Source organism: Lygodium microphyllum, chromosome 4, assembly GCF_053477565.2.
Source record: "Lygodium microphyllum isolate KBCC chromosome 4, Lygodium_microphyllum_v1.1.10, whole genome shotgun sequence".
In the NCBI taxonomy this organism is placed as follows: Eukaryota; Viridiplantae; Streptophyta; class Polypodiopsida; order Schizaeales; family Lygodiaceae; genus Lygodium; species Lygodium microphyllum.
The window spans coordinates 6908168-6928847 of NC_141138.1; positions in this window are offsets into that span (position 1 = coordinate 6908168).

A 20680-nucleotide genomic window follows, 5' to 3' on the forward strand; every position below is an offset into this window, starting at 1 on the left:
TTCCCTATGTAAGCAGTATGAAAGCCACTACAACCCATTCAAGTTCACCTTCTCCTACCCCTGATCACTTGATTGAGTGTTGTCACCAAGGGTGTAACGTGCCTGCCTATTGAGCTGTCCAAGCCTATTTTAGCGGACCATCAAGAAACGAATCTAAGTGTCGCCACCCGGCACTCCCATGGAATGTAATGGGGATTGTCACCTAGGGTTTTCCGAGTCCGCCTTGAAATGGAACGTTCACGGTCGAACCCACTAGGATTGACTTGAAACTTGAGTCCCTAGTAGTCAAGCTCTTCTGATAGCATTCAAGCGTGGGTCCTGGACATTCTACTTTATGCAGAGATACCCAATCTGAAGTAGATCCATACCGCACTTGGTTCAAAGAGAATGGGAAAGTGAGAGGGATGCACCACTCAACCTCTCTGCCCATAGGGCATACTCCCATTTTGGTCCCCTAAAACGGCATGAAATTAGGTTCTAACCTAACAATACCTAAAGGTGGAATGATGGTACAACCTTGTGAGAAGTCTCCTAGTTTCCTGGGACCACCCTACCGCCATAGGATGGAATCATTGGGAGTTTTGCCCACCCGCTTCCCTTGATAGCTTTAGTTTTCTAATTAGGTCCTATTACACTTATGGTGACATTTAAAATCAGCTTCTTAATTAAGCCTTTTAGGAAATAGGGTTCATTTGCGTAACTTACAACACAAACACGAATACAACCTATTTTCTAGTTAATCTTTGTCTCTTGCTCATACAAGAGAATTATGTATCCCCTTTGTCTAACAGAAGTACCTGGTCCAATTCACATGGCACCATAATTTCCATCCATTATCTAGAATAGGATCTTCCAACACCCTAGACATTGGGTTCATGATAGTCTACAACTCCATTCTAGACTCAACAAGTGGTGTCTAGAGCTCCACGTACCCCAAGTGACCTAGGAGTGAGACACACTTTCCGTGGTTGGCCTTTTCACCACTCAACCTTCGACCCATGAATCAAGTAGTGCCCTCTTGGGTTGAAGCGGGGTGTGGGGGCTTTCGCTCAATCGCCAAGACCCACAGACCACTTATTGTTTCAAGCGTTCCAAGCGAGCTCTAATGGCTACCTCTGACATAGCCGATGCGGCGTCGATCCTACGAGTGTAGTGAGCTTACCTTGATGCCAATATGAGTTGCCTTCTCTCTCGCACACACCGGTAGCTCCATGATCCTAGATGCTAGCTCAAGCATCCTCAAGCCTCTTCCCTCTCCAATCTCCATCCACCATAGCCACACGTGCAAGAGAAGAGAAGAGAAGAGAAGAGAAGAGGAGAGGAGATGGTGAAGAGCTTCACCCTTGATTCCTCACTCTCACACACTCACTCCCTCACATTCTCACACTCCCTCTCTCAAGAGCACACACAAACAAGAAGAGGAGAAGAAGAGAAGAGCTCTTGTTAGCCACATACCAAAGAATGAGCTTCCATTCACTTTTTGAACTTTATATATACAAACCCTAAAACCCCGCGAGCGCCCATCTCTTTTTACATGACCGGCCATTGTGGCAAGGTCCCTTTTTCTAATTCCCTCTTCTTACTTCATGCCCTAAGCCTATACCCGCCTATTCTTTTACAATGGCACAAGAGGGAGCCTGGCGCTCTTTTACAAGAGAGTTTGGAGTTTTTGAGGTGCTTTTTATTTAAAATTATGCTTTTGGCCTCGGCTTAGCTTTAGAGGCCGCTTGCATGTCTTTGCTCCTTTCCCATCTTCTTCCTGCTTTTTCATTCATTCTTCCGCCTTCTCGGCTTGGGCATTCTTCTGCCTTCTTGGCTTGGGGTTAACATTATTTGCCTTCTCGGCTTGGGGTTAACATTACCCCCCTCCGAGACGGGTGCCAGTCCCATGGCACTCTTGTCGACTGTTGGTGTTGAAGAGGCAGTTGGCGAAGTAGTTGTGTAAGGGCAGGGCCACATGTGAACTCGGGTGCTCGTGGAAGTTTGGTAATAAGGTTTGTTGGAGAAGTAAAATGGGTTGACAGGGGCCTCCAAAGTCGGTGGTTGGTCACCTTCGTGATGCTTGAAAGGAAAGGGTGCGGTGCTCTACCTAAGGGGGGTGTCTACCCTATTGTGTAGTGCATTATGCTCGTGCTAGTGGAATGGGGAGTTGGGTCTAACCACAAGGTAGCCTAGGTGATATCCCATGCTTGGGGGTCCCATTCTTGCAAGAGGTGCAGTGCAAGTAGCTTAGGGCGACAGGTCTAACTGTAGGCGAGTTTGACCTCCCTAGGTATGTCCTACCCTTGATGGGCCCTAAGGGTGAAGTGGGGAGCAAAAAGGGCTAGGGGGTTAGGAGTGGAGCCGGCTGACCAAAGCCACCAAGCACGCCTAACTTGAGGACCCCTAGGTGCAGTGACTGTGCTTTATGTGGTGCTAAGTGCTTCTGTAAGTGAGTTGTTTTGTCCATTCCATGTGTAATGTTCTGCTTGCTCTTCTTGGATGCTTTTTCTTTTTCTTTTTCTCTATTCCTTTTTTTTTTGAGTACTATTACACTAGTAGAACTACAGCCTGTACCTAATCTTCCTCGTCTGATTTAGGCAAAGAAGGGGGTCAAATGGATTTGCTAAAAAATTGATGGCTTTTCATGTACCCTTTGAGGTTCATGCGAACGTGAAAGGAGGTGGTAGAGAGGAAGGGATGGTTGCACCTAGTGAAATAGCTGTCGTTCATATCCTCTAGGAGAGCTAGGAAAAAGGAGGGGAGAAGGCTAGCTCTCATCATTAAATGTGCCATGGCACAGCTGTCAATGGCGTTAGGGTCAAAAAAGAGGGGAGGCAAGCCACGCTCTTGTGGGATCAGGTCTTGCTTGAGTAGTAGCTTAAGTAACCTAAGATAATTACAAGTAGTTATAAAGGTTGGATCGGGGCATGAAGAGAAGTCTGCGAGAAAACGCGTCATGGAATCATTTAGGCTTCCTGAGTCAAAAAGGAGGGCATGTTCGAAGGAGGCGGCATTGGAGTTGTAGATGATGGGGAAATCATGACGCCCATGGAGGGTGACAACAAAATCCACACCTACCCTACAAGGATATGCCATGAATGTGGGGTCATTCCTCTCATAGGACAGGGTGTTACAAAAAGCCATCCAGGCAAGCATGCCAACGTCGCACACTCGCCTCCTCCATAGGGGTTGGCAGTTGTAGCCCTGTACAGTATGTGGTATTTCAAACACCTTGTCTTGCCAAAACTCTGCTTCTTCCCTTCCCCACAGAGTGGGAGTCCTCTCCCCTTCTTCCAGCCATTTCTGTCCCAGTTGGTTGCCAGTCATGATCGCCTCCTCCATCACCTTGATCGGTAAGACCCTCCGTAGGCTGTTAGGCATGAGGAAGCTAAAGGTGAATGGGTCTTTTTCTTTTTCTTGCCATTCCCAAATCACTAGCTCCGTGTGGAATCTAGGAGGGAGGTCATCGGGGCACGATGGGAGGGGTGCGGATAGCTGCACGACTGGTTTGGTTCTTAGCTACTTCCTGGTTTCTTCAACTAATTTTCTCCGTCTCTGTCTTAGTGCGGCTTGTCTTTCCGCGGATGGATCAATCTGTTGCTGTTCTTGGACATGCGGCGAGGGGGGTTGTGGGATTACCTCTTCTCTGATTCTCCCCATAACGAATTCAAGGTCCGCCTCCTCCCCCTGTCGGTCTTCTAGTTGCGCTCCTTCTTCAAAGCCCAGTGCATCCAACTCCTGGGGGGTTAGGTTGACCAGCAGTAGGTACTTTCGTTGCTCTTCTAGACTCAGCCTAACCTCTGCAGGTTGGGGTGGCATGTGTAGCCCCACATACAGGGCTCTGCATGTGGTGCTTAGTTTTTTCTGCACCATCTCCAACGACTCCTTTCCCTCTGGGTGGGTCGTATCCAGTAATGTGTTGATGAAGGCCTGCTGTTGGGCATTGAAGGCTGTCTGGGCGGCGTCTGCTTTACTTTCTGCAAGGATTTTTTCTTTCTCCACAAAAGTGATGCACCTTGCCAGTGTCTTCACCCATTTCTCATTCTGCGCCGCCCATTCCTCTGCTCTTTTGTTCATTCCTTCCATGCTTTCCCCGTGCTTCTGTGCCAGGGTTACGAGCTTCTACTCCTGGGCTTTGAGTTCCCTACTCATATTCTCGTGCTCTTTCCTTCCCAAGTGTAGTTGATCTGTCGTAGACTCGATCTCCTTTTGCTGCTGCTCCCTCTCTTGCTTTCTCTCCTCCTCTTTGGCATTCAATTCCTCTATCATTTGCTCGATGTTGGCGGTTTTCGCCTCCAATTCCCCATGTTGCATCAGGAGGAGCTTATATTCTCGCTGCATCTGCACCAATTCTTGATTCTTATCCTTGAGCCGCTGCTTGTAGCTTTCTTCCATGTCTTCCTTGGCCTTTAATTCCTGCTTAAGGTCAAAGATCTGTCGTTGTTGCATGGCTATTGTGCGGGTTTTTTCAAGCTAGAAAGTAGCTAGTGACTCCTTTTCTGCCACAACCATCCTCTTTTCCTCCTTCGCTCTCTCCAATGGGGAGAGCAACTCAGCAACGTACTCATCATAACTGGCTGGTGGCGTCATTGTTGTGTGGGTTGGGGTGGTCGAGGCTTCCACTCTCAGATGCTTTTCGTCCTGTCTCGACTTAGCATTTGCGGCTAGTCTCTTTTGCACAGTGGCCATGGTCTCCGTGCTCTTTCCCTGGGCCATTTCTTTATTGATAAAATATTGCATGTATACCACAAAGTTGGAGACCTCCATGCTGGTGGGGATGCTAGGGGTGAGGGTGGTTGGTTTGGTGGAGGGCACCATGAGGGTGGGGATAGGATGGAGGAGGGCCTTGCCTTTGCCTTTAGAGACAGTGGGTAGCGTGACTTCTGGTACCTACATGCTAGAGCTAGGCTCTTCTTCCCTTAGCGGGTTCCAGGCTCCCGGATCATTAGCCTTGCACTGCTGTTCAATGGACTGTCGTGTGGCTTTGGCCAAGTCCTCCTCCTCCTTCCTTCTTAGTTCCTTGTCTTCCTTCGCAGCTCTTCTTTGCCTTTCTTCTTTAGTTTTCCTGTACTCTTCCTCCAGTTTCTCTTTTTCTTCATGTTCTTCCCTTTTTCTCTTCTCGGCCTCCTGTTTTGACACCTTTTTAGCCTTGTTGACTTCTTCCTTTGTTTTTTCTTCTTCTTGTTTCTTCTTCTTCTCCCTCTCCTTGGCCTCCTTGAGGAATTGTCTTTTTGCCTTCTCCAAATCCTCTTTCTCTTTCTTGCGGCCTTCATCCGGCTTCTTTTTCTTTTGTGTTGTCTTCTTCTTAGGTTTCTTGGCCTGCTTTTTGCCCGATTGTTCTTCTTGTCCTTGCCCTTCCTTATCAGTCTCGTTTTTGTCGCTGGACCTCTCTTGATCTTAGTGAGGGGGTGACCTCTCAGGCGTTTCTCCTTTCCCTTCTTCTGCATCTTGTGTCTCTTTCATTGCCTCTTGGATGAGCGCAACCAAAATGCTTCCATAGGCAATAAACGAGGCCTTGGATAAGGCCTTCTTTCTTTCCATGGCCTTAGAAGCTGGGGACTCTCCTCCTGCTGGTGTGCTTCCTAAAGCCATTGCTTCAGCCACCTGTCAATGGTTTTGCGTACATAACTGTTCCAGTCGACTTCATGCAGGGTGTGAACTGCTACATTCTCCAGCACAAGCACGCTGATTCAATGCATTAAGGCCGTAGCACTGCTGGAGAAGAGTGCGTATACTAGTTTTGCTTGCAATCTGGTTTCCACATTGGGGATGTCCTGGTGCTGATGCCATCGTTAGTTAGCACATCCTCCTTTTTCATTTTCAGCATGGCATACACATCCCTCTTCTGTTTTTTCTCAATCTTTGGCTATAGCCCTAATGCCTTCTCCACCAAGGCAGGGGTTAAGCGAACCTGTACCTATTTGGCATTTTCTCCCCCGTGACGGTACCGCACTCATTGTCAGGGTTGTAAGACCTGAGAAACTCCTCACACTTTGTGTGGTCAGGTTCTTGCGCAAATTTTTCGAGGTACTTAGTGAAGTTGCATTGTTCAATGACTCTCTTGGCCGCTTCCTCCTTGGCCACCACACCCTCTATGTTGTGAATGGTTCGGAACTTAAGCTAGCTGTAGGCGCGGCTCTCAAGAGTGATGCTGTATTACGCTCTTTCCTCTTCCGTGAACGGAAGTTGGTGGGCGCGGTCTTGCTGCGTCGTCTTTTGTTCCTGTCATAATCCCAAGTTTCCACCAGTGCTTCCACATTAACAATTTGCAAACAAAAATCATAGTTTAAGAAGAAATACTCTATATGTTTATTGAATGAAAGCATTAAAATCCCATCCCATGTAGAATCTTTCCCTTCCGGCTTTAACTTTTTGCCCTTTATTCTCTTGACATTTTCCTACCTCGCTCGTTGTTTACATGTTTATGCATTTTGCTTGATTTTCCTTGGTTTTAATTTGATTCACCTCACTCCCTTCCCCTCCCAGCTCGAGAAGAATCCTTCCTAGGATTGAAGGTTTTGGAGGTTGAGAACATTCTGCAATGGGCCTAGGAGTTACTGGTGTAGGGACCAAGTGTAGAAATTGGGGTTGTACTCTAATTGAGCTGCGCGGTCAAGGTCAAAAGGTCGAGTGCCCATGTGTGTAATATAAGTGAGAACATCTATTAGAAAGTCACCGGAGGTGATGCGGCTAGCAATATGTAGCTCTTCCTCAGTTAGTAGGCGATCGAGGTAAGGGTGTCCTTTCCCTTGATGTGCTCTTCCAGGGGACGATCAAGGTAAGGGTGTCCCTTGATGTGCTCTTCCAGTTAGGCGATCGAGGTAAGGATGCCCCTTGATGTGCTCTTCTAGGGGGCGGTCGCGAAGAGTGGTTAACACTCCATACGAGGTTGGCGTGACGTAAGTGGGGTCGTACTCCACTGTTTTGATTGCACGGTGTCAAAGAGTTTATTGTTCATAATATAAATCATGGGATTCTTATGAACACAGAAGAACTTCACTGAGAGTTATATAAGGAAATTGCATACAAAATTCAGACATTGTTACCCAATAACCAACTTAGTTACATAAGTTCTTTTGTATTTAGCATATAATTTCAATTGTACCATGTATATTGATGAAGAATAAGTCTATAGGAACCTACAACTTGGTCAGCTAGAAGTAATTGACAGTCTGCAGGATAAATCACATTGATTCAAGTGCAAAAATATGGTCAGAACTCAAGAAAAATGCCAAAAGTTGCCAAAAGTCCACTAGGTTCACAGGGGACCTGAAGTAATAGACTAAAGTGACCAGCAAGTGATCTGAGTAGGTCAAAAAGTGACCTGGGCCTGAGTAGGGAGCAGCCCGCATTTTTCGGCGCAAAATGCAGGCTGCTCAGCCTGATTGCAAAATTGGAGAAAGCTGAAGCTATGGTGCATGCTTTGGAGCATGCAAACTGAAGATCAATAGGACTTGAAGATGCAGATGTAAACAGGGTGAGAGCTCCACTTATCTGTCCATTTGGTCTGACGAAAATGCATGATATGACAGTCTATAAAAGGGGGAAATCTGAGAGAAAAGTATTCAGCCTTCTCTTATGCATGACTTCTCTCATTTTGTCTACCTTATTCTTGGTCCAATGAAGCCCGACTTGTACCCAAGTACTTGAGTGACTTTGGGGCAAGCAAAGGGTGAGGATTTTGAAGGTGTATGGGCTGAAATAACCAGTCATAAGTAGGGCAGCCCACTGTTCTTGTCCATTTTATGAGAAAACAAGAGATTTATGTGGTTGTAATGGAAGAAAATAACCTCTTTTCATCAGGACTTTGCTCATTAATGATTAGAGGAGCTTCTTCATGAGTTTATGGACTCATTTTGAGCTTGATTATGGGCTGGAATTTTTTGTTTTAAAAATAGGGCTGAAGCTAAAATTATGCTCCTTCAATGCATTTCATGTACCATTAGCCCAAATCTTGAATGTATTTGAAGTCTATCAACATAATACTTGTCCCATAGAGTTGAAATCTGTCTATGAACTTGAAATAAAAGCAATTAGAACTTGCATTTGATATTCATGTTTGGATTGAGAATTCAAAAATATCCTTTATGTTACGGTGTATGTATCCAGAGGTGTTTGATGTAATCAAGATAGAGTGATTTATTCCATTCATGTATGCTAAATACATAGAGAAAAAAGCTTGAATTCTTCTTCCACATCTAAATCATTTCTAAATCCCGGATCTTGTTAAACCCCAATCTATTTCCCTTTCCTGAACTTTGAATCCCATACTCCTCTTCTGCACTAAGCCCTAGTGGTAGACCTTCAGCCCTTAACACGATGACAATGGTGAAGCCGACGTGGAGGTCCGCTGCGGAAGAAGAAGTCCAACGGGAGAGTCATCAAGTTCGGGAGAAGATGCCTTGCAACAATTGGTTCGTTTGATGCAAGAAAGCCAACAACAACAATTGCAATTTCAGCAGCAGTTGCAATTGCAACAACAACGGAGAAAAGAAGAAGAGCGGATTGATGCTGCTACCATTAAAGCCTTGGAAGCAGTTGGGTAAGAGCTCAAGCAATTTAATGGGCAAAATGTGTCCTCTTTTATTCGCCTCTATACTGACAAGATGGTCTTCTTTGGAGTTCCTCAACATGCCTGGAGCCGTTATTTTGCCCATCTGGCTGTGCATGGTCTCCAGGACCAAATTCATGGTCTTTTCCAAAAAGACGCGGGATGGTCCGTGTTCAAGAAGTCTCTTCGAGAAGAATTTTTTCTTGAAGATTCTGGCCTTATGACAAATAAAGTCTTCACTGAATGGGTTGAAAGGCCCAATAAGGGTCTAACCACCCCACTGCTCTTCATTGGGAATTTGAAAGCAAATTTGTTCAACTAGATCCTGACGATCAGCAAGGTATGGAAAGCCAAAAGATTGAATTATTTTTAAAGGCTGCAGATTCTTCTCTTCAAGAGAAGTTAACTGATCGACTTGAAGACCCTGGCTCTGAGACGAGATTGAAGACTGCTTGGAGTGATGTCACTGAAACAGTTAATATGATTGCTCGAAGAGAGCGGTTGCGCCTAAGATGGGGATCAACCCCTGCAACAACTGAATCCATGAAGGAGCCTATTCCAGTTTCTCGACCTCCTGTCTCTATGGCCGAGCAACCAAGAAATTCTGCTGTTCCATCTCCATAGAAGGATGTCATGCACGAGCTAATTAAAAGCATGCGGGATCTCCATCTTAATCTAACGGAGATTAATTCTAAAGTGGAAAGGCTTGATGTAAAAGTGGAAGAAAGGGGACGGTCAACTGTCCAAAGGCCTATACGAGAAGGCTTCAAAAGACGCTATATTTGGTGTGATAGCCTACAGCATGACAAGAGGGAGTGCGGTGCATTCCATGAAGCTGAAGCACAAAAATTAGTCTTTTGGAAGGATGGTAAAATTTATGCAACCGAAACCGGGCTTCCTCTTGAGCCAAACTTCGGCAACAGTGGCATGAAGAAAAGATTGGAGGATTTGGCAACAAGAATAGCCTATGCAGCTGTTGATGCAGCAACCTATGGGCTGCAAATTGAGCCAACTAATGAAATTGTTAAAGCATGTAAAACTAATGCAAAATCTAAAGTGTGGATGCATGCCTTGGACCGCATGGAGCAAGGCAAGGCAACTAAAGATGATTTAACCACTGCCAGTCAATGTATTCGAGGAAGAACCGGTTGGACCGAGCCTGTTGATTCATTTTCAGCTTTTTCTCGGTTAGCTAAAATTAATAATCATGAAGCCATGATAGAAGAAAAGAGAAGAAGATGTTGCCAGTCCTTATTCTTTAGGGCCGATTAAACGCATAGCAAGAAGTAAACCAGACCAACAGAAGGATGCTGAAAATCCTCCACCGCCAGAGTTTGACATGGGAGATGCCCCTCAAGCAAAGAAGACAGAAGGAAAAAGAAAAAGCAAACATCCCAGTTACAAGTTGCAGTCAGACATAGAGACCGCAATGGATCTTAAACGGATCCTAGAAGAAAGGATTCTTGGAAGTAGAATTGAATTTACATTAGGTGAAATTCTTGGAATTGCAAAACGAGGATTTCATGATGTAATAATTGATGTAATTAAATGAAAAAGACAATATGTTGGTGAGGAAACTGAAGAATCTGTGCATGCTTTTTTGCAAGCACTTCATGTGTATTTGCAAGATGAAGAGAAGCTGAAAACTCAAGGGATTCGATTGGAGGCAATCAAAGAATTGATTGCAGCCATAGAAGCCAAAGATGAAGACATTTATGAAGCAGAAACTGATGAAGCCATTATGGTGGGGACTTCTCAATCTAAAGTGTAGCCCATGCTTAAGAAAGAAGCTCATCTTCATAATATGCAAGAAGAAAGTGATGCTCACTTTATTCCTAGTAGTCACTACTCCCGTACCCATTGGGCAAGGGCGACTACTGAAACCGTAGTTAAGATCGGAGAAAAAGAGACTCCATGTATTGCCCTTATAGACCATGGCTTGGAGATTAATGTCATGTCAAGAAGTCTCTACGAGAATGGCAGATGGCCCATTGATGTGGACCCAGGATGGGGCATGAAGGCAGCCCATAACTCTTCTAGTGATCTTTATGCAGCATGTCCTTATGCACAAGTAACTATTCGTAATGTAAAGGATGAATTTCATTTCTTTGTTCAAGATTCCTGCAGCTATCCTATCATTCTTGGACAACCATTTATTTCTGAGTCTCGTTTAGAGACAAAGGCCCTTGATGATGGATCATCATATGCTCAGATAAGAAGTAAGGATAATGACAAAGCTGTCCAATTCCTGACCATCTGTGTAAATCACCACCGGAATAGGGATCGATTGAGAGATCATCCTATTCCTCCTAATGCCCGAAAATTTAAGGGTTTTCGGGTAGCATTGCTATAAGTGGAGGCTATGGCAGTGTATCATGTCATAAAAAATTGCCTCCACATAAAAAGGAGGCAAGGCCAAAAGCTAATTTGCAGACTTTTACAGCCAATAGTGTGGGCTGTTATAAACAGTTTTCAGCCATGAATAGGGTTGAAAAAAAGTATTTGTGTCATATGGAACAAGAGCTGAAGAAAATTGATGTTTTACCTAAAGATGAAGAAATTTCAGGGCTATTTTATGGGCTGAATTATAATGATACAATGGCTGAAATTTATATAGCCGTTCATGTAGAAAATCAAGCTGAAAATCAGTCCATACATGTATGTACATTGGATATGTATGACATAATTCAAGAATTTGCAGATTATGAAGCTTTTGGATAGCCAAATAAGGATGAAGTAAGAGTAGAAACAAAGTACAAAACAGTTGATAAAAAGGTCAAGCCGGTGGCTACTTCTCTACCACCTAAAAGTGAAGGATTGGCAGAAAGGGTATCCAAACAGCCAAGCCTTTGTGATCCTAAAGATATTGGTTACCAATTTATAGCAGAAAGTTTACAAAAGCTGAAAATTGGTGAAGACTCATTCCTCTTGCCAGCTGAAAAGCAAATCTTCATGCAAATGATAAAGAATCATGGCAAAGCTTTTTCATTTTAGCCACATGAAATTGGCTGTGTGGATCCAAGCATTGTGGCACCAATGGTGATTTTTACGGTCCCACACGTTCCTTGGAATCTTAAACCAATTCCGGTACCAAGGGCTTATTTGCCTAAGTTATTGGAACTTCTAAATGAAAAGATAAAAATGCAAATATTAGAGCCATCCTCAGCTCCATATTCCAAACGATGGTTTACCGTGCCTAAGAAGAATGGATCTTTGCGATTCATTCAAGATTTACAGCCTGCCAATAAAGTCACTATTAGAAATGTTGGATCATGGCCAATTGTTGATGAATTTGCTGAAGCTTTTGCAGGAAGAGCAATCTATTCCATGGGAGATTTATATTCAGGCTATGACCAATTTCAGCTTGCTTTGGAAAGCCGAGACATTACCACAATGAAGACGCCTCTTGGCTTAGTCCGCATGTGTACTCTACCTCAAGGGGCTACGAATTCAGTAGCTCACATGATGAATGCCATGCATAAATTATTGAGGATTATATTCCTCAATTAACTCTTCCTTTCCTTGATGATGTTCCAATCAAAGGATGTGAAGTTCATGAGAAAAATAAAGAACTCAATGAACTTGGATGTCGCAAGTTTGTTTCCGATCATATTAATGATTGTGCTCAAATCTTGTCTAAATTAGAAGAAGTCCATCTTACTCTTTCAGGTGCTAAATCTATTTTTGGAGTCGAAGAAGTTCTTGTGGTCGGGCATATGTGTGGTCCATATGGCCGAAAGCCTTCTCCATCCAAAATAGATGCTATCAGCAAAATGCAGGAAATATATACAAATGTTTCAGAGGTGAGAAGATTTCTTGGTGCATGTGTCTTCTACCTTATTTGGATACCACATTTTGCTCATGTTGCTGAAAGAATTTATCAACGGCTAAGAAAAGGCCAAAGGTTTATATGGGAAAAAGAACATACTCAAGCTATTCGGAAATTGAAGAAAATGCTGATTTCAACCCCCACTTTAAAGAGGGCTAATTACTCTAATGGACAGCCCATTATACTCATAGTGGACACAAGTCCTATTGGAATAGGATGGGCAGTTGGTCAAGACAACCTTGAAGGCAACAGATATGTAATCCACTTTGGAGTGAAGGTTCTTAATGAATGACAAAGAAGGTATGCTCAAATTAAAAGAGAACTTTGGGGAGTAGTAACTGCATTGAAATGTGACAGGGAGTACTTCATGGGCGCACATGTAATAGTTGAAACAAATTGCATTCCACTCTTGGGCATGATTGCCAACTGTTCCACTCCCGACATAGCCATGCTAAGATGGATAGCCTATATTAAATCCTTAAATCCTGATTTGAAACATATTGCAGGAAGAGATAATCCAGTTTGCTGACATGCTTTTGCGTGCCAGATATAAGGATGAAGAAGAAATGATGGATGAAGAAGAATCATAGTCTATAAATGATGCTGCAAATGCATGTACAAATCTAAAAATAGCAAGTATAGCTGAATCTAATGTTGATTCAGCAGTCAAAAATGCAGGTACAACAATAATTACAGCAAGTACAACAGGTTTAGCTGCTAAAACAAATTTTACATCAGCAAGGAAGGATGAAACAACCAAAGAAGGATAGTGGGCAGCTAGTAGACAGCATGCTCAATGTTTTGTTATGGTTTGTTCACACTTTAAAGATCAGTATTATGCAGATAATTGGCTAAAAATTGGCCAATTTTTGAGCACTATGACAAAGAAGGAAGATTGTTCTAATGAAGAGTTCAAGAGAATTAAGAGAAAAGCTTATGGCTTTTTTCTTAAAGATGGTCACCTTTGGAGGTATGCGAAAAAGAAAGGAAGGGCGCCTGTTCGTGTCTTAGGAGACAAAAAGACTCAAAGACAGGTCATGCAAGAATTTCATGAAAGCCTATTGGCTGGTCATAGAGGCACATGGGGCACTTTTCCCAAAATAAAAGAAACATTTTGGTGGCAAAACATGTATAAAGACATTGAGCATTTTGTTGAATCTTGTCATGTTTGTTTAATGTACTCTATGGTAAAGCATAGAGATGGGCTTCAGTCTACCTATGCTTTATCCCTTCACTATAGATGGGTTATTGATTTAGTAACCATGCCTAGAGGAATTTGGAACATGAGATATCTAGTACTTGCTAGAGAAGATCTCACAAATCAAGTGGAAGGAAAAGCCTTGACAACAAAGTCTACTCATGCTGTTTGTAGATTTTTACTTGAAGAAGTATTTTGCAGATATGGATGTGTTGCCAAAGTAACTGCTGATAGAGGAGAATTGGATGTTGATGAGGCTCACCATTTCTTTGCTCAATTGGAAATTAAGCTATCTCTTACTTCAGCCTACAACCCTGAAGGCAATGGTAAGAGTGAAAGAGGTCATCAACCAATTCTTAAAGCTTTAGCAAAATCTTGCAAAGGAAAGATGAGGGAATGGCCTAGAATGCTACCATTCGCATTATGGGCTGATAGAACTACCCATAGTGTAGTAACAAGTTATATGCAGCCGAACTAATATATGGACAGCCACCTATCATTGTCACATGGAGTATCTTACCTTGGGATGAAGGCATGAATAGAGAAGAATTGCTGACTCTACGCATAAGGCAACTTGAAAGAAGGCCAGAAGATGTCAAGACAGCCATTGAAAGGCTGAAAACAACAAGATTAAAGAATAAGAAGAGGTTTGACAAGCATCATCGACTCCATCCAAGAGCTATTCAAGAGAATGATTGGGTATTTGTCTATGATAGCGGCCTGGACAATCAATATAGTCCTCATAGGAAGTTAGCCAAGCGATGGTTTGGACCATATGTTGTAAAAGTAGTACATAATAATGCTACTTACTCTTTGGCTGGAATGGATGGGACCATGATAAAAATACCAATAGCCGGGAAACGAATCAAGCTCTTCAAACGAAGAGAATCTTCAACTTATGAGCTTGATGACTTAGATATGAGCCCTCTACTTGAAGACAAGCAGGGAGAAAAAGACTTAGAGGATGAAGATGAAGATATATCAAAAGAAGACCCTCCTTAACCTGTAATCTTATGAAATGGCACATGCCGGAGGATGTGCAGGTTAGGAGGGGGTGAATGTCAAAGAGTTTACTATTCATAATATAAATAATGGGATTCTTACGAACATAGAAGAAATTCACGGAGAGTTATATGAGGAAATTGCATACAAAATTCAGACATTGTTACCCAATAACCAACTTAGTTACATAAGTTCTTTTGTATTTAGCATATAATTTTCAGTTGTACCATGTATATTGATGAAAAATAAGTCTATGGGAACCTACAACTTGGTCAGCTGGAAGTAATTGACAGTCTGCAGGATAAATCACATTGATTCAGGTGCAAAAATATGGTCAGAACTCAAGAAAAATGCCAAAAGTTGCCAAAACTCCACTAGGTTCATAGGGGACCTGAAGTAATAGACTAAAGTGACATGCGAGTGACCTGAGTAGGTCAAAAAGTGACCTGGGCTTGAGCAGGGAGCAGCCCGCATTTTTCGGCATAAAATGCGGGCTGCATAACCTGACTGCAAACTGGAGAAAGCTGAAGCTATGGTGCATGCTTTGGAGCATGCAAACTGAAGATCAACAGGACCTGAAGATGAAGATGTAAACACGGTGAGAGCTCCACTTATCTGTCCATTTGGTCTGATGAAAATCCATGATATGACAGTCTATAAAAGGGGGAAATTTGAGAGAAAAGTATTCAGCCTGCTCTTATGCACGACTTCTCTCATTTTGTCTACCTTATTCTTGGTCCAATGAAGCCCGACTTGTACCCAAGTACTTGAGTGACTTTGGGGCAAGCAAAGGGTGAGGATTTTGAAGGTGTATGGGCTGTTATGGGCTGAAATAACCAGTCATAAGCAGGGCAGCCCACTGTTCTTGTCTATTTTATGAGAAAACAAGAGATTTATGTGGTTGTAATGGAAGAAAATGACCTCTTTTCATCAGGACTTTGCTCATTAATGATTAGAGGAGCTTCTTCATGAGTTTATGGACTCATTTTGAGCTTGATTATGGGCTGGAATTTTCTGTTTTAAAACAGGGCTGAAGCTAAAATTATGCTCCTTCAATGCATTTCATGTACCATTAGCCCAAATCTTGAATGTATTTGAAGTCTATCAACATAATACTTGTCCCATAGAGTTGAAATCTGTCTATGAACTTGAAATAAAAGCCATTAGAACTTGCATTTGATATTCATGTTTGGATTGAGAATCTAAAAATATCCTTTATGTTATGGTGTATTTATCTAGAAGCATTTGATGTAATCAAGATAGAGTTATTTATTCCATTCATGTATGCTAAATACATAGAGAAAAAAGCTTGAATTCTTCTTCCACATCTAAATCATTTCTAAATCCCGGATCTTGTTAAACCCCAATCTATTTCCCTTTCCTGAACTTTGAATCCCATACTCCTCTTCTGCACTAAGCCCCGGTGGTAGACCTTCAGGCCTTAACACGACGACAATAGCGCTGCTCAGCATTTGGCATGACTCGGCACCCTTCTACTTCCCATTGCAACCTAAGAGTGTACCAGTGCCGCAAGAATGGGGATTCAGTCTCAGCAAGTTTGGATAATTCTGCAATTTCTTGGTCGATCATGGCAAAAGTGGTTCACTGATCATATGACGTGATGAGGCGCTATTTGAGGGCTTTTTCTTTAGAGATCTCGCTGTTGAGCAGCACAGAAGTGGAGTTTGCTGCCTTTGCGAAGGCAAGTTCAAACGTCTCCCAAGAACAAGGCATTGTACGAACTTCGATTGCAAAAGGCTCGGGCAACAAGCCTAAGTCCAAGCGGTCGTAGCTCAGAGATAGCTCTCTGAAGGTGGCATCGAGCCATCTTATGCAATCAACCACGTCATCCCCTGTATCTTCGGCTAGATCTGAGGCCAGTGTCTTTGAAGTTGGCATCGAGCCATCTAATGCAATCAACCACATCATCCCCTGTATCTTTGGCTAGATCTGAGGCCAATGCCAAAAATGATTTCTGCTCATAGGAGGGTTCAAGACATGCTGGTGGTTGGGGTTTGATAGCACTAGAGCCTTTGACAATGGATAGTTGTGGTTGTGGGTGTTCTTGAGGTTGTGGTTGGGCTTTCTAGCTTAGGGCTGGGGAAGCGAGAGCTACTTCTGATGGACTGCTGCCTTCAGAGTAAATCATTGTAGTCGGATGGGCCCTAGCGGGTGATGGCTCATAAGGCAATGTCTATCGTTCGGGCCAATAGGCTTGTTCAACTCTCTTGGGCATGTGTGTGGATGAGCTTGATGGATGTGGGCCTAGGGAGTACTGCAGTTTATGGTTTTGAGGTTCTAGGGGGTTGGGGGTGATCCGGCTTGGGGGTAGTGTACGAGTGGTGCCCTTGGCCATGTAAGTTTTAGGGATCCATATCCAGGCATTCCCCTCATGGTAGCCTTGTGCGTGTAGGAGGGCTTTAGGGACCCACCTTTGCCTGATCATGCGCCGATTTCTGTAACTGCGCCTTGGTGTCCTAGGAGGCTGTGTGCGACGACTCGTACGTAATGGTTGCGGCTGTTTAGGTCTCCATTGAAAACTAGGCCGTTGAGCCTTAGCTTTTGCTACCACGAGCAGCGAGTCTTGAGGGGTGGTGGGTGGTGGCCAAGCACTGCCGTTCTCCTTAGATTTGGCTACTAATAATTCTATCAGTGGCCGTGCGGACTGTTCTATCGCGTAGCCCTTGTTGAAAGCTGTATCAATGGGGATGTTGCCTATGGTGAGGTGAATGCGCTGCAACTCATAATCAACATTGCAACGAGTTTTCTTCTTGAAGGTTTGCCCTAGCAGCATCTTCGTGCCTGCGTCCTTGGTGTTTGACAGCACGTAGAAGATCATTGGTACAGTCTCAGACTCGATAGAAACGGTGGCCCTGCACTTGTCGAGAAGTGCGTATGAGCAGCCCCCATATGGGTTTAATTTGGCGTTAGTGGATTGTAGTGGTGGTTTGCCAAGTTGGGTCCAATGATCGTGAGTCAAGACATTGAAGTTTGCTCCCCTGTCAATTAAGGCATTGAAGACGCATGTTCACTTGACAGTGACCATGATGTGCAGGTATGCAGGCTCCACGGTTTCCTCATCCTCGTCATCGATTTCGATGATGGTAGCTACTCGTACCTTGACATGTGGTTCCAACATCGGTAGCTCATGCAAAGGATGCGTGGGAGGATAGTATTTCTTGACACGACTGCCATTGAAGAAGCCTATTCCCTCACCGTCTAGAGTCTCGATCTTGACGTTGCCCATTCAACTGATCGCACCGACTCTGAAAGGTACAAGACCCCTAAAATTCATTTTTTGCTTGTGCCCCTTAACAGAGTATAGGAGCACTAAGTCGCCTTGTTCAAAGTCGCGCTGCTTGACATTCTTGTCAAACCAGCTCTTGCGTCGTGCCTTCTCACATATGAGTGCATGAGTGGCTAGAAGGCGAGTCTCCGAAAGGCATTCGTGCTCAACTAGGCATTGCGTCCATGCCTCCTTTACTTCCCATCATTCTTGAAGTGCAATTTGCAGGCTAGGCACAAAGAATTCTACGGGGAGAATTGCTTCGGTTCTGTAGGTCAACCTAAAGGGGATCTGTCTGACAGCCATTTTATAAGCTGTGCGGTAAGCCCACAAAGCTGCCATCAACTTGTTATCCCAGTCACTGCATGAGGCCGAGACTACCTTGGTTAGTACGTTGACAAGAATCTTATTTGTGGATTCTACCTGGCTGTTTGGTTAAGGGTAGTATGGAGAGGATTTCCGATGGATAATTAGGAAGGTGGATAGGAGATGTGCTGTCACTTCATTGATGAAGTGTGTCCCCAGGTCACTGACTAGTTCAATGGGGCATCCAAATCGTGAGATTACCTGCTCCAACAAGAACTTGGCAGTCGTTCGAGCATCCTTCTTTCATGTTGCTCTCGCCTCTGCCCACTTTGTTAGGTAGTCTGTGGCCACAATGATGTATTTGGCCTGCGAATACTGTGTAGCGGGGCTGATGGGTCCTATGAAGTCAAATTTCCATTTTTCAAAGGGTTGTCGTGCAATGATTGGGGTCAACTCCATTTGGTCCTTGCAAATCGGGACCTTCGTCCTTTGACACTCAACACAATGCTTAACAAATCGTGCGGCATCACGGAACAGCGTTGGCCACCATAGTTGAGACTGCAACACCTTGTGGGCCGTTGTGTCTCCGCTAAAGTGTCCACCAGCAATTTCACTGTGTGCCTCTGAGAGCACATCGTGCATCTCATGTTCACACACGCATTTGTGCAGCAATCCATCTTGCCCTAAGTGTAGTGGGAGCTCACGCTCAACCGCGCGCCAAGACCCACGGACTGCTTATTGCTTCAAGTATTTCAAGCCGAATGCTAATGGCTACCTCTCATATAGCCTACGCGCTCTCATGCCTACCGGGTGTAGTGAGGTTACCTTCATACCGATCAAGTTGCCTCCTCTCCCGCACACTCTGATAGCTCCACAATCCAAGTGCAAGCTTCAAGCAAGCTCGATCCTCTCGCTCCAAGATCCAAGCTCCATCGCCGCGAGCAAGATAAGAGAAGAGAAGAGAAGAGAAGAAGAGAGGAGAAGATGGAGGGCTTCTCCACCCCACGGTCCCTCACCCTCACACACTCACTCCCTCACACTCTCACACTCCCTCTCTCAAGCACAAGATCAAGCAAGAAGAGAGGAGAAGAGGAGAGCTACTTTTGGCCACACACAAGAATGAGCTTCTCATTCACTTTTCAACTTTATATACAAAACCCTAAATTCCTTTTGGGCGGTCATCCCCTTTTCCCCTTTTTTACATGGCCAGTTGTAGCCTAGGCCCTTTTTCCCATTGTCCTTCTATCTTCCTAGCTTCCTTTCCACCGCCTGTCTACATTTACAAATTGCATGGGTCAGAGCCCGGTGCTCCTTGAATTAAACCATGATGTGCTTGCGCTCTTTTACAAAAGTTTTGACTTGCGCTTTTCCTTGTGCGCCTTTCTCCCTTATTTAGGACTCTTCTCCTTGTGCGCCTTTGTCTTTCGTTTCTCTTTGCCTTGGCCTTTGTCTTTGTCTTCTGCTTTAGCTTTTCTGGTTTTTCTACCTTCATTTGTTTGAGGGTTAACACTAAGTGATAAAGCTGGCCTCTTATCAACTGGTAGGGTTGGATTTTGAGAATAAGTCGCCTCAGCCTTGCCTTTCTATCGGTTGTTCAAGCAGTCCGTGATCAAGCACTTGGGCTATGTCATTTGCCCAATATGGCGTTAGATCAGCCTTGAATAAATCTCTCTCGTTGGAGAGGTTAAAGAGGTGGACGTCTGGCAATTCATCGGTAATGCCTTCTCCAATGGCTTCTCCTGTGGGGATGTGTGACATATGATCAGCCATGTAGTGCTGTTTTTCCTTCCGTACAACCATGGAGAAGTCAAACTCCAAAAGTAGAAGGAGCCACCAAGCCATGCATCTTGTAGTGCAAGGTTTATTCACTAGGTATAGCAAGGCTTGATGGTCCACAAAGAAGGTAAAGGGTGTAGCTAATAGATAATGCCGGAACTTCTTTACAGCAAACACCATGGCCAAGCCCTCTCTTTCTATCATTGAGTAGTTCATTTCTGTCTTAGTGAGTTGTCTGCTAGTAAAGCTCACTAGATAGTCCAGGTTGTGCTCGCTAGGTTGGCATAACACTACCCCCACAGCAAATTTAGAAGCATCGATATGCACGTGGAAGGTAATGGTCCAATCTAGGGCTCGTAGAATTGGTGCTATGGTTAGAGCCTTCTTCAAATCTTCATATGATCATTGCCATGCTTCAGTCCATTCAAAGACAATCAGTAGCTTGTATAAAGGTCTGGCCATCAATGCGTAATTTAGCACAAAACGCGGATAGTATCCTGTATGGCCTAAGAAGCATTGAACTCCCTTGTAGTTGGTTTGGAGTGGAAGGTCGACAATAACTCTGACTTTCAAGAAGTCAGTGGCAATGCCATTCTTCGACGCCACGTGGCCGAGGATGCATCCATGCTTCACCTAAAACTGGCATTTCAAGGGGTTCAAGGAGAGACGATATAGGCGACACCGCTCAAAAGATTGCTTGGAGTTTGTTTAAGTGTTCCATCCAGGTCGAGTGAATGCAGAGGTCATCGA